Consider the following 14,514-nt stretch of genomic DNA (forward strand, 5'->3'; position numbering starts at 1 on the left):
ATTCCAATGCAAAAGTTAATTTTTCTGGGAAAGGTACTCAAACTATAATCTAACCTCGAAAACGTCCATCCCATCCCCCTCAGTTATACTTTTCTTTGTATACATGATTATAAGAAAAATATCTAAGGACCCTAATCCAAATCAAATGCAGAAATTATAGAGTGGAAAAAAATACATCCAATGATTGATCTTATCAGAACTAATGAAAACAAAATTTAAATTAAATCTGAAAATAACTGGTTGCCTAAATTTGACACAAGCAAAGAGGGACTTTTAAAGTCTGGAAGTACCACTGACAAAGAATAGGCGGGGCCTGCACAGATAGCAGATCACACTCGCTCTCTTTTCTCTTGCCAATGATCAAAGTGCTCAAAGTCCTGGCACTGTGGCCAACAAGTAATGTCCCAGCTATCTTCAAAAGTGGTACAAACTTAGGGCTGGTGTGATGGTATGCACCTGTATCCAGCTACTTGGGAAGCTGAGGCAAAAGGATCATTTGAGCACAAGAATTGGAGGCTATAGAGTGCTATGATCACACCTGTATTCACACTGTACTTCAGCCCAGGAAACATGGCAAAACCCCTCTCTCTTAAAATACAAACTTGAATAGGTCAAAAAAAGAGAGTAAAGTACACATGTTTTAAAGCTTTGACATATAATTCAAATACCATAAAATTCACCCTTTCAAAGTGTACAGTTAGTGGTTTTGGGTATTCCAAAGGTTATGCAACCATCACCACTAATTTTAGAGTATTTTTATCATTCCAAAAAGAAACCCTGTACTCATTAATAGTCACTCTTCATTCCTCCCTTCCCCCATCTTCTGGCAACCTATAATCTACTTTTAGTCTGTATGGATTTGCTATTCTGGACATTTCAAGTAAATGCAATCATATAACATATATGACATTTTCACTTAGCATAATGTTTTCAAGGTTCATCCATGTTGTAGCATGTATCAGTACTATATTTATTTTTTTAAATATTATTCATATCTTCTGCAAATCACATATCTGATACAGGCGTCTCGATACTAATCCAGAATATATAAAGAACTCTTACAACTCAACAATAAAAAGACATAAAACCCAATTTAAAACTGGGCAAAGGATTTGAATAGACATTTCTCCAAAGAAGATGTACAAATGGCCAATAAGCACATGAAAAGATGCTCAATGTCACTAGTCATTAGGGAAATGTACATCAAAACCACTATGAGATACTACTTCACACCCACTAGGATGGCTAGAATCAAAAAGATAGATAGTGGCAAGGTGTGGTGGCTCATGTCTATAATCCTAGCACTTTGGAAGACCAAGGTAGGAGGATCACTTGAGGCCATGAGTTCAAGACCAGCCTGAGCAACATAGCAAGACCTCATTTCTCAAAAAAAAAAAAAAAAAAAAAAAAAAGTCATTTTTTTTTTAATTAAAAAAATATAGTAACAAGTATTGATGAAAATGTGGAAAATTTGGAACTCTTAACATTGCTAGTAAGAATATAAAATGATGCCACCACTTTGGAAAACAGTTTGGCAATTCCTCAAAAAGTTAAACATGGAGTTACCACATGGCCTAGCAATTCTAATGCTAGGTATATGCCCAAGATAAATGAAAACATCTGTTCACACAAAAACTTGTACATGAATGTTCATAACAGCATTATTCATGAGTGCCAAAACAAATGGAAACAACCCAAATGTCTATCAACTGATGAATGGATAATATGTGATGTTCATACAATAGAATATTATTCAGTCAGCAAAAGGAATGAAGGGCTGATACATGCTATCACATGGGCAAATCTTGAAAATATTATGCTAAGTGAAAAAAGCCAGCCACATGTTGTATGATTCCATTTATTTAAATGTCCAGAATAGGCAAATCCAAACAGACTGGAAGTAGATTATTGGCTGCCAGGGCTGAGGGGACAGGAAGATGGAGAGTATCCACTTACGGGTACAGGTTTTCTTTTTGGAGTGATAAAAATGATCTAGAATTAGAGTAGCGTGAGGGTTGCACAACCTTGTGAATATACTCCATACCACTGGATTGTATCCTTTAAAAGGATGAATTTTATGATATGTGAATTACATCTCAGTAATAAAAAATAATTTTAAAAATGTTATTCACATCCAATATGCAAGCACAAAAACAACCAATCAGCCTATATTTAATGGCTTCTAGAATGTGCCAAGAATTAGGCATGGGAATAAAGACTGCCTTCAAGAAGCTGAGGGAATGAGGGGCATAGATAAGCACAGATAAGTCAACAGCATGTTGCTTAGAAAACACAGGACTGATACTTAACCCAGATTAGGAGAGGAGGGTCATCTGGCAAGCCTTTCTATAGAAGTTGACATTTCAGGTGCTTTTAAAATAATGAGTACTCATTATTCAGACAAAGTAGTCAGGATGGCAGGTACATGCCAGAAACAAGGAGGTGTAGAAACATGAAACCACAGGTACAGAACAATGATCCACTGTAGAAGTGGGGACTTTTGTGTGGAGATAGAAGGGGAGGTGGAAGGCAAATTGGTAATATTAATAATTAATACTAAGAGAAGGAGGCAGAAGCTAGAACATAAAAGATTTTGTGTGCGTTTTCTTTGTTTTGGTTTTTTTTTAAAGACAGTGTCTCACTCTGTTGCCCAGGATGGCCTTGAACCCTGGGCTCAAGCTATCCTCCTTGCCTTAGCCTCCCAAGTAGCTGGGACTACAGGCACACATCACCATGCCCGCCCCCATTGTTCCCCACACCAGCTGTGTGTGTTATTTTAAAGGCAACGAGGAAGTTATTTTAAAGGCAAAGAGAAGCCATATTAACTACTTTACGTAGAGGACCAACGTAATGAGATTCCCATTTCAGATATCCCAACCTGACTGTAAAGTACAGGATGAGAGAAAAGACTGAAACAGAAAGACATCCAGAAGATTGTTACAGTAATCCAGACATAAGAAGATGATGGTTTGTACAATGGCAGAAGCAACTGAGTAAAGGACAAGAAATGAATCTAATAGTAAACAGGTAGAGTGGACATGACTTGGTATTCAAACTGAATACAGAAAGTCAAAGAGAAGAAACAATCGAGGACAAGTTCCAGGTGATAGAGACTGGAGTGATGGTAGAATCATCCATGGGAATGGGGCACACCAGTAGAAGTGGGACTAGTTGACATTTAACTTAATTTTTGAATTCACTGCAATTGAGAAGTTTGTGGAAATATCCATTTGGCCATGAGCCACACGAGTTATGAATGGAGGCTAGATATGCTCTAGAGATATGGCTTGGGAGTTGTCATCATATGGGTGATAGCTAAAAGCACAGGTGATACTGGCATCACCTAGAGAAAAAGTGTAGTTTAAGCTTAGAGGACCCTAAAAAGAACCCTTATTACCATACGTAAGGATCAGGCAGAAGAAAAGGTATGAGAGCCAAAAGAAATATATAGTGAGACAGGAAGATCGGGGAACAGTAACATCCTCGACAGCGATGCTACACAAGAGGGAATAGTTAACTACCATACCTACGTGTCCAGTGTTACTTTTCATTCTTAGGCACCTGAAATTCAAAATCACGTCTTCCAGTAAGAACCCGAGGACACTTAAACTGGTTCCATATTGCACAGAAAACCTTTTTTTCTTTAATGTACCACTGACCATGTACCATTTTAGCAGAGAATATCATTTACATTAATCATGAAATGAACAAAGTTGATTTCTAGCATATGCTATCTAATTACATTTTGAGAACTGAATAAATGTCCTGGTAAGATTAAAACCCAAATGTCTCACGCTTGTCTAAGCTAACCAAGATAAACAGGCAGGTCTCTAATTACTCTGGCTGTGACAAACAGTCGGGGGACCAATCACTAAAGACGGTTTTTGACCAGAATATTTTAGAAGCAATGAAATATAAAACTCAAGTTTCCACTATTACGTTAAAAGCATTAACAGTTGTTTATATTTTAATCATAAGAGCTACCACTCAATGTTTACTATGTCAGACACTGTGCCCATAATTTCTGCTCCTCAAAACATCTCACAAAGGCAGGTATTATCCTCATTTTGCAAATAAGTGGAAGATAAGTTAAGTGACTTATCCAAGGCCAGTAGATAGAGGACCACAAAGTTGTATACCTTTCCTCACACATACTTCATAATAGAATCACAGCTCCACTGTGCATAAATGACCTAATAACCACAAAGGCCTTGGCCCAGTCCTTAAAGAAGATTCATGCCAGTTTGTGAAAATGATGTGAATGTATTCTGAGATTTACTATAATTAACCCTGCCACTTCCTCAAAGAAATTTACAGATGAATTCCCATCACAAAGAAAATCATATTTGAACGTTATTACTTGCCCATGTAATTACAGCAAAGTTGGTAACAGAAACTGAAGACCAAGCCCAAATACAGCAATAAAGAGCACAGTTAAGCCTCACAAAGTCCTCATCAATCCTCACCGTATCCACACTTTTACGTGTTGAGAACCTCAGAGGTGATCAATGTAAATGGGCAACAAGATAGAAAACAGGGAAATGACTAATTGGATTGTGAATACTCAACAATAATAATTATATGTAAATAAGCATATCCTTAAAATAGTTTCAAGAGCTCAACAGAGCTCAAAACTAAACACTACCTTCTTTGTTGATAAAATGGTTTCTTGAACAAATTACCACCATCAAGAAAACACGATTATAGCACATCCACTCACCATAATTATTATGCCTAAAACTCTCGGAGTTTCAGATGTGGGTATGCCTTTAAACTCCATTGCCCATGAAAATGGAAACTTCTACACTGGAACGCTAGCATTCCCACTAAAATGAAAGCTCCGTGAGGGCTGGGATCTTTCCTTTATATACTGCTATGTTCCCAGCATCTAGACTGACACATAAAAAGTACCTAATATATACTGAACAAATATTGTTAAATCATCTACTCTAATATCCTCATTGTATTTTATCAACAAGGAAACTGAGGCTCAGAAAAACTAGGAAATTTGCGTGATGACAGATGGGCAAACCCCAAATCAGAACTCAAGTTTTCCAAACTCTAGCAATGCCCATTGCACTAATCTTTAACTACAATTACCCAAAATTCATCATTAGTATGGTTATATAACATACTAAGACCTTTCTACTTATCATCGACCAAAAACAACACTGCTGTGAACAGCCAGCCCATTAGACAAGCATGTGGTTTGGAGACAATTACCATGTTGGCATGCTCCATCTGGGTTGATAAAAATGTTCATTATTATAACAGCTCCATGAGAAAAAGCATGCATCAGTTAACGTGCAACCAAGCAGAAAACCATCAATAGAGGATCAGTACTCGTTAGGTAAGGTGCCGTGTTACATAAAACCATTCTTTTTTCTCCTATGTTTAAAAAAGGTAAATTCCAAGGTGCTGTCACCACTTCCAGCCTGAACTACCAACCATATAACATTATGCCACTTAAAACACTGGCCCTTAATCAGAATACGACAGCAAGCAAAGCAAAATAGATACACAACTCTACATACTCATATGAAGAACTTCAAGCAAAGCATTCATGCTAATTTTGGGGTCCAGAAATTTCCTTAAAATATTGAAATAATCTATTCTATAAGCTCTTATTGTTAATAAAATCCTGAAGCAGGGACCAGGGTGGGTGCTACTGCCAACTGAGCAGCTCCCATCCTCTGGGATCATGAGCAATATGAGGGCTTTGATTTCTACTAACAGAGTTCAATCCATTATTTAGGAAACCAAGGTTTACAAAATAGAAAAGCATACATTTCTAAACCTCAAAAATGGTAGTAAAGGAATGGAGGGCGCTTTCATTTGAACTTTGAGAAAAACAAAACCCTGCAACAAATAACCATTAAACTTAAATAATATTGGCAATGTGTGGACAGGTCTAATTCAGCCATTTTCTAGATCTGACAAAACTAGTTTTCATCTGCTGTTGGGTAGCAGATGGGGTAGAGGATATACAGAGCATCTTGCTGATACCCACAATCACTTGCTTAGGTTCATCTCCCCAAATAGCCTACAGCCCAAGAGGAGGTCTTTTAATATTCCACTATTTGATACCATTAAAGCATCAAGTGTGAGAAAAAGAAATACTGCGACCCAGATACAGGAATGATTCAGCAGCCAGATAACTCTGCTTTGGAAATAACGGAGTGATGCTTTTCAAACATATTCGACATTTAAAAGACAGGAGGGGAAAGTAGAGGAGGAGGAGTTGAAAACGGAGGAAAAAAGAAGAAATATTTGGAAAGGTAGAAGGGATTAAAAAAATAGGCAGACTTAGGGAAGACTGAAAGTTAAGTCCTTTCCCTTGCAGGTTTATTTTTCTTAAGTGCCAGGAGGTCTAGAAAGTATCTCATATTCAAATAAGCACTAATACATTCCAAAGGGACTATCTATATGGTAAAGATAAACAAGGGTTATTTTTTAAATAATCCTATGCTACCTACCCTAGTTACCTTTATAACACACCATATCATTTGTTTATTTATCTTTAAAGGGATAAAGGACCTATAAGAAAGAATTATTTCTATAAAGATGTAAGCTAGGTGGGGGTGGGGCTGTAAAAAAAAAAAGATGTAAGCTAGTATCTGGTTTAAATTAAACCCACACATACAAAAGATATGAACTGCAATTCTTTGCTAGTTCAAGTTTAAGCAGGATCAGGTTACATTCAGACCAGGTATTCCCTCCACCCTTTTTCCTTTTTAACAGAACCCAAATTTTGTTCAGCTTTCCTCCTCCTTCCACGTTTGCCAACAGAGGCTGGCTCCAGGATGGGCCACAAGGGTGGGTGCTATTGGTTCAGGGCAGTCAGAGTAGTCTCCCTCCCCTCACCAACAAGACGAGGAGAAAATTTGCTGGTGGGCTCCTGGAAAAGGATTTCTCTCTCTACCAAGAGCCACAGGGAAGAGGAAGCCCCACTGTTGCCTCTGCACATTGTATACATAACATCTAGAAGTGTTGTTGCCATCTGCAATCCATTGAGGGGAGAAAGCCTGAGGACACACTGACACGCTATAGAGGGCACTGGCAAGAGTATCACAGAGAAGAGGACCAGCCCCCTGATGGGGCCACATGTGACTCTGTCCTGTGTCGGAGCTTCCTGTTGTGAGATAATCTCCCTCCCCCTCAACTCTGTTTGAAACAGTGAGCCAGGGGTTTCAGTTCCTTGTAGCCAAAAGCGTCCTGATGTCAGCTTCTGCTTATTCTGAGGAAAGCATTACAAAATAAGCCTTAAGAAACTGGGAGCACATGTAGAATTATCTCAGGTTATTTATTACTCCCCACTGCATTTTATGAGCCTCATACCGAAGAGCCATAGTTGTCAAATTTTTCATCTTCTTCCAGATGATGTTCAGTTTTTAAAAACCTAACGCTTGACTTAATATTAGTGAGATAAACTATTAATTCTTTATTCTAACAACTCTAAAGAAGAATGACACAAAAAATTCTTAAAGTTCATCAAAATATAAGATGTATTTTTTCATATATTGGAGAGACAGTTTTTGAAAATTAGGGCATAATTTTCAATACCACCAAATTTTAATAACAATTGAGATAATTACGAACAATCTTATCTGTTGAAAGCAAGTTTCTGCTGCTCTTATTAAGGATTAAGTCAAAAAGAAAACTACACCAAGCAAACCCCTCTCTACAAGCAATGAAGGCCATCCCAGAAATAGATGCCCTTTCCTGAAATGAGAGCTGAACAACCAGAGTCCATGCATAAATCATTCCATATAAGCCTTGTACTACTGGGCGACCCAACAGCAACCCAACGCACACTCTAACAAAGATGATAAAGACATCCTGAACCCTGCTGGCTCTGAGCTGAGTGGTCAGAAAGATTGGTGAACTGCACTTGTTCCGATTCCTTCTCTCAGGTGGAGCACTGGTTTTGTGTAACAGCCAGAGCTGGAGCTACATTCTTTCTGTGAGAAGTTACTTAATGTTTAGATAAAATAGCATGGTGGTTTAGAGATCAAGTCCGGGAAACAAAACAGGATTAGAATTCCAGCTCTGCTTCTTATTACCTATGCAACCGTGGACAAGTTATTTAGACCTGCTGAGTTTCAGTTTCCTCATAAGCAAAATAGGGATATAATAGGTACTTGCCGGGCAGCTCTAAGGATTAAGTGAGATGCTAGACATAAAGTGCCTGGCACGTAACAAATTCATAATAAATGATGGCCCACTGTCATCAAATAGAGATTCTGCAAAGAAAAGGACTATGTCCATTTGTTCACTAGAAACAATAGTAATGGTAGTAATAATCACACCAGAAATAATAATGATAATATCAGTTATTTGCTGAGCACTGATCTAGAAACTTTGCATGTAGCAATTCCTTTAATCTGCACAACGCTTTAAGGAAGGAACTAAAATTATTCCCATGTTACGGATGAAGAAGGTAAAAAGAAAATAAATAGCTTGGTCAAAGCCATGCGGCCAATAAATGAAAGGAGCAGAATTCGAATCCAGCTCCAGAGACATTATGCAACACTTCTGTCAACCCCCAAATGACTTTACTACTATAAAACCAGCATCTAGCACGATGCCCAACAATTAATTATTTGTTGAAAACGTATAATCAGAAAAAACCAAACAACTCCATCAATAAATGGGCAAAGGACATGAACAGAAACTTTTCAAAACAAGACAGAATAATGGCCAGTAAACATATAAAAAAATGCTCAACATCTCTAATCATTAGGGAAATAAATCAAAAACACAATGAGATATCACCTAACTCCAGTAAGATTGGCCTTTATCAAAAAATCCCAAAGTAACAAATGCTGGCGTGGATGTGAAGAGATAGGAACATTCATACACAGCTGGTGGGACTGCAAATTAGTGCAACCTCTGTGGAAAAGAATTTGGAGATACCTCAAAGAGCTACAAGTAGAACTACCATTTGATCCAGCAATAGCACTATTAGGCATCTACCCAAAGGAACAAAAGTCATTCTCTAATAAAGACATCTGCACTCGAATGTATATGGCAGCACAATTCACTATAACAAGGATATGGAAACAACCCAAGTGCCTGTCAATCCATGCATGAGTGGATTAATAAAATATGGCATATGTACACAATGGAATACTACTCAATTATAAAAAACGATGGTGATCTAGCACCTCTTATATTTTCCTGGATAGAGCTTGAGCCCATCCTCCAAAGTGAGGTATCACAAGAATGGAAGAATAGGCTCCACGTGTACTCGCCATCAAATTGGCACTGACTGATCAACACTAAGATGCTCACACAGTAGTAATATTCATTGGGGGTTGGGGGTTGGGGGTTGGGGGTGGGTAAACTCACAACTAATGGATGCCGTGAGCATTGTAGGGAGGGGAAGGGCACGTCTCAAATCATGGTTGGGATATGGCAAAGTCATAACATGTAACCAAAATGTTTGTACCCCCATAATTTCCTGAAATAAAAAAGAAAATGTGTAATCAATAAATTGCCACCACCATTTGGGGCTTTATAATTATTAGCAACATGTTCTACCTGAGCACTCCCCATTCAATTTCAATGACTGTCAGGATGTAGATTCAGAATCTTATCCACTTCATTCAAAACAAATGTTTATTGAGTACTTGCAAAGCACATGTACCAGATACCAGTAACATAGATGAAAGAATCCTGCTCTCAATCTAGTAGGGGACATAGGTAACAAAACTAGCATTAATAGTCACACAATTTGTCACTGATTCATAAATTTGGATAATTTAGATTCAGAAATTACAACTAATTTGAAAAGCAGCCACAGTTTTCTCAAAAGCTACCATTGTCAGCTCTTCAGAAAATCACACAATGGTCCTTCATAGAAACTGCTGGTTAAACATTCATACAAATAGGCATCATGCTTTTTAAAAAGTACTAATTCTCATTCTCAGTTGTATTTGGTAGAGACATTTGCTCTCTAGCTGAATTCAAGTAACCTGAACAAAAAAAAGCCAAATAAAACAATCCAAGTTATAAGTTGCCTCAACATCAAAAAATTCAAAATAAATTTCATTTTTATAGTCACCAGTCTGATTTAAATCATCATCCCAATAACAAGGGGAAAAGTGGCTAAAGGATGAGCAGAGTAAACAGAAAAAGACACATAAGGGGCATATAAACATATGAAAAGATGCTTACCATGCTCATAATAAAAGAAATGACGTTAAAAATTCAGGATGGAGGCATCTAAAAGTTTAATCATGCAATTACTGAGCAAGGCTGTGCGAACAGAAGCAATCTTATACACTTGCTGGTAGAAGAGGAAATCAGTACAGACCCAGTGGAAGTTGATTTGCCAACAGCTATCAAAATTCCAACCGTGTACATACTTTAAAATAGTAATCTTACTTTTGGTAATGTATCCTACAGACACATTTGCACATATGTAAATTTATTAAGTACAAAGTGATTCACTACAACATTGTAAAAGCAAAGTATCAACCTCCATCGACAGCAGGCATCATACCACATTCATACAACAGAATATTACGCAGCCCTAAAGAAAAGAAATGAGAAAGGTATCCAGTTACCAAAATAACCCCAAGGTACACTCTTAAGTACAAACAGCAAGATTCACATAGTATACATGTTAGGTTACCTTACAGGGATAGGATACCTTATACAGACAGTACAGCTTATAGGATAAAAGCAAAGTGTATGGGAGATAATTACGTGACTACAAACACACACACACACACACAGACACATGCCTGTATATGCATAAAGAAACAAGAAGGATACAGAAGAGTTACAACAGTGATTACGGGAAATGCTGCATGGTGCTGGTAGATGACGTGAGATATAGGAGACAGTTTTCACTGAGTAGAAGTTTTCATAAACTGAAGTACTTTATTAGGAAAACAATATGCATTAAGTGAAGCACTTGGCTGGCCTGCTTCCTTGGAGACAACTCAAGTGCCACAAGAGACTACCACAAGCAACAGTGCCACCTTGCCCTGTCACAAAGCTCTAACTACACAAATGAAGAGTGTGCATACAGAAACTTTCCAGTCTATTCCAGCTCAGCAGCAGCATTACGACGGCCTAAAGCAAATGATTTCTTGGCACAGGAAGCTTAAGATTGTCTCTGTATCCTCAAAGAAAGTGATTTCTGCCAGCCTTCAGTTCAGCATACTTCACAAACCACCCCGTACCCCATATAGATTGCTCTCCTAAATAATATAAGCTCAACACCTAAGTTTGTGGAGCAGCAACATTTTTTAAGAAGTATATTTTTAAGAAGTTCTTCATTTAAAAAAATATTTAATACATATACAATCATCCCTTACTATCTGTGGGGGATTGGTTCCAGGAACCCTGCATATACCCAAATTTGCACATACTTGGCCCCACAGAACTCAAGGGTGGGAAAAGCTGGCCCACCTAATATGGGTTTTGCACCCAGCGAATACTGTATTTTCTACATGAGTTTGGTTGTGGATGCAGAAGCCACCCATTTAGAGGGCCAAATGTATTTATTGAAAAACACCCACGTATAAGTGGACCCATGCAGTTCAAGCCTGTGTTGTTCAAGGCTCAAATGCAGTTCCTAAGAAAACTTTGCTTATTTTTTTATCATTTTGTCTTCAGTGTAGAGTTCAAATAGGTGTCTTTTGCTAACAATAATATTTGTGCATATGCAGGTAGGCCAAAAAGATTATTCCTATTCTCTGCTGGAGGACTGGGAATAGGGTACTTGGGCACAGAGTTCTCTGAAAGTTGAGGAAATTTTTTAAAAGGGAGACTAAAACAGGCTGGGCACAATGGCTCATTTCTGTAATTCCAACACTTTAGCACTTTGGGAGGCTAAGGAAGGAGGATCACTTGAAGCCAGGAGTTCAAGGCCAGCCTGGGCAACATCACAAGACCCCATCTCTACAAAAAATTAAAAAATCAGCCAGGCACGGTGGTACGTGCCTGTACTCCCAGCCTCTCAGGAAGCTGAAGGAGGAAAAATCACTTGAGCCCCCAGGAGCTCGAGGTCATAATGAGGCTATGATCGTGTTACTACACTCCAGCTTGGGCAACAGAGTGAAACTCTGTCTCTTTAATTAATTAATAAATAAATAAATAAGTAAGTAAGTAAGTAAGTAAGTGAAGGGAGAGAGTAAAACAGAAATGGAAGATTGTCATTAAATTTCCAAGCTGGTCCTACATCAACATCCCCAATCTCTTTCAGCAGTTTCCTCCTCATTTGTAGGGAAAAGCAGGAACAAAACTGGCCTGACAAACACAAGGATGTCATCATGTTTCCTGCCCACACCTATTCCCTGCCCCACATCTGCTACTATATTCACATGAAAATGGTGAAACTTTTGTGCAGATGAGTAACTACATGTTCCTAGTACGGTGTTATGCATCCGGTAGCTTTGTGATAAATATCTCTTGTGATGTTCCTAGTATTTGGGGAACATTTATTTGGACCACCATCGTATAGTGCTATATAGAAGAAAAAAATACACATTTTCTTCCAGTGATATCATAACCAGGCTCAAAACAGAGCAGTGCCAATACCAATAATCTCCTGTGATCATAACAGATACCAGGAAGTACACTTTTTCTATGTTCATCTCACAATTACCTTATGCATAAAATGCCTACCCAGCCCCGTCACAAAACGGCCTACTTGGTCTCAAGTGGTAATTGACAACCAGTCTAATATTATTTCTGTGTGAATTAAACTCTAAAAACTAACAGCAGTGGTTCAGGAGACGCTTCCCAAATAAGCTAACGACAAATCCACCAAGGTTAACTGCACAGGATAAATGCACAGGCTGCAGACGCTGCATTTTAATAGGTCATAAGACAAAAGCTTGTCAAAGTCAATCAACTCCCCCACACTATGACAAGTTCACCAAGCTGGAGCCTACACTGATCTCATACTTTCAAATCCTCTTCTCCATAAGCTTTGGAATGCTGCAGTCAACAGGCATAAATATCTAAATCTTGTCAAAAAACATAATTCATTTTTAAAATTTTGTTCATTAGCTCTTCTGCCATTTTAAATATTTATAGCACTTACCAAAGAGTTATGCCAACGCACAGCATATATTCTAAAAACTAAGGCTATAAATTGAATGATTTTTTTCAGCTTAAGTAAGCATATCCACATGTTGACGCCAGTTCACTGGTCAGTTGATCAGCAGAAGGTGCCATCGAGTGTTAGAATTATGGACCCTCCAAACCTGGCGCGATAAGAGCAACTTTCCCTAAGCGGGAAAAGCTGTAACCACAATGGAATTACAGACATGCCATTTGGAATGCTATAAAACCTTCTTTTCCCCCCAAAGTATTTCTAACTCTGAACATTAATTTAGTTCAAAACTACTTAGTAACAGCTTCAAATAGATAACTACTTTTAAGTGGCAGTGGCTAGGACAAGTTTCTACTTTAGCTAAATGTATTTATTTCTTTGGAGGTAAAATTCTCAAAGTTCACTATTTGCAAAAGTGATCTGGTAGAGTGTCCTGCTGGAGAATATGCTAGACATTCAACCTTCAGTCCATCAAAAAAATTCAAGCAAAACTAATATCAAAGTTTAAATCTTACTTTTCCAGTGTAACTTTGCTTGTGATCCTGCTATGATGTTAAACTACAGGTCATCAATATATAATCTGTACAGAAACACTACACAGCCAGCACATGGGGTGGGAGGCAATAACTGACTGTCCAGATCATCAGCATCACCTTGACAGTTATTTTTTATTGAGTTCCCACACCCGAGTTGCAAATAATTTGAAGAGGCAATTTTTTTTGTTGGGACAAAAAATAGAAAACTTAAACTTCCCAAGTACACATGCATCTCCCCAAAAATACCATAAATACCTCAGTGGTATAGGAACATTCCCTGTAGTGTCAACAATAAAAAAGCAATTGCAGAGATCGTCTGCTAATTACAGTGGCACTGATTTTGTTAGAAAGTAGCATAGAAACAAGGATGTTTTTGAAGAAAGATTATTAGACTGGTACATTATACAAAGAAAAAGCATGAAGATATTTTTCTAACTCTGGATGTCAGAATCTGGGCAATATGATGAGTTTTCACGTCTCTTCAATGTGACAGCAGATTAAATATTCAGTAATAAAACAAGATGTTGATACCTATCCTTATTCGACCAATATTTACTTAGGGCGTTTCCATCATCAAAACAATAATCAGTCCTATTAATGGCTACTAATATGCAGATGCTAAAAACAATTCAAATCTCTGATAGCTATAGTATAAATTCTTTTAATCAAACAAGTTAGGGTGAAAATGAAGCACTTTATAAATTAGTTAAACTGAAAGTTGTTATCATTTAACATGCTTAAAAAACCCAGCTGTATACTACTAACCTTACACCAGTCTTCACTGTGCTTTAATTATAAATTTTCATATAGTATACCACAACACTGAATACATCAATTATAAAACAACCAGACACATATATATAAGCCAACTAGCTTCATTATTCTCACAGTTCGAACCTGAAA

General features: G+C 37.7%; 1 protein-coding gene across 9 annotated transcripts in view; it reads right to left on the reverse strand.

Moving 5' to 3' along the window:
• Positions 1 to 14,514, reverse strand: part of EPB41L2 (erythrocyte membrane protein band 4.1 like 2) — a 198,700-nt gene that overhangs the window by 105,212 nt on the left and 78,974 nt on the right. The gene's annotated exons all lie outside the window — the stretch shown is intronic.

Source organism: Lemur catta, chromosome 2, assembly GCF_020740605.2.
Source record: "Lemur catta isolate mLemCat1 chromosome 2, mLemCat1.pri, whole genome shotgun sequence".
Classification (NCBI taxonomy): domain Eukaryota; kingdom Metazoa; phylum Chordata; class Mammalia; order Primates; family Lemuridae; genus Lemur; species Lemur catta.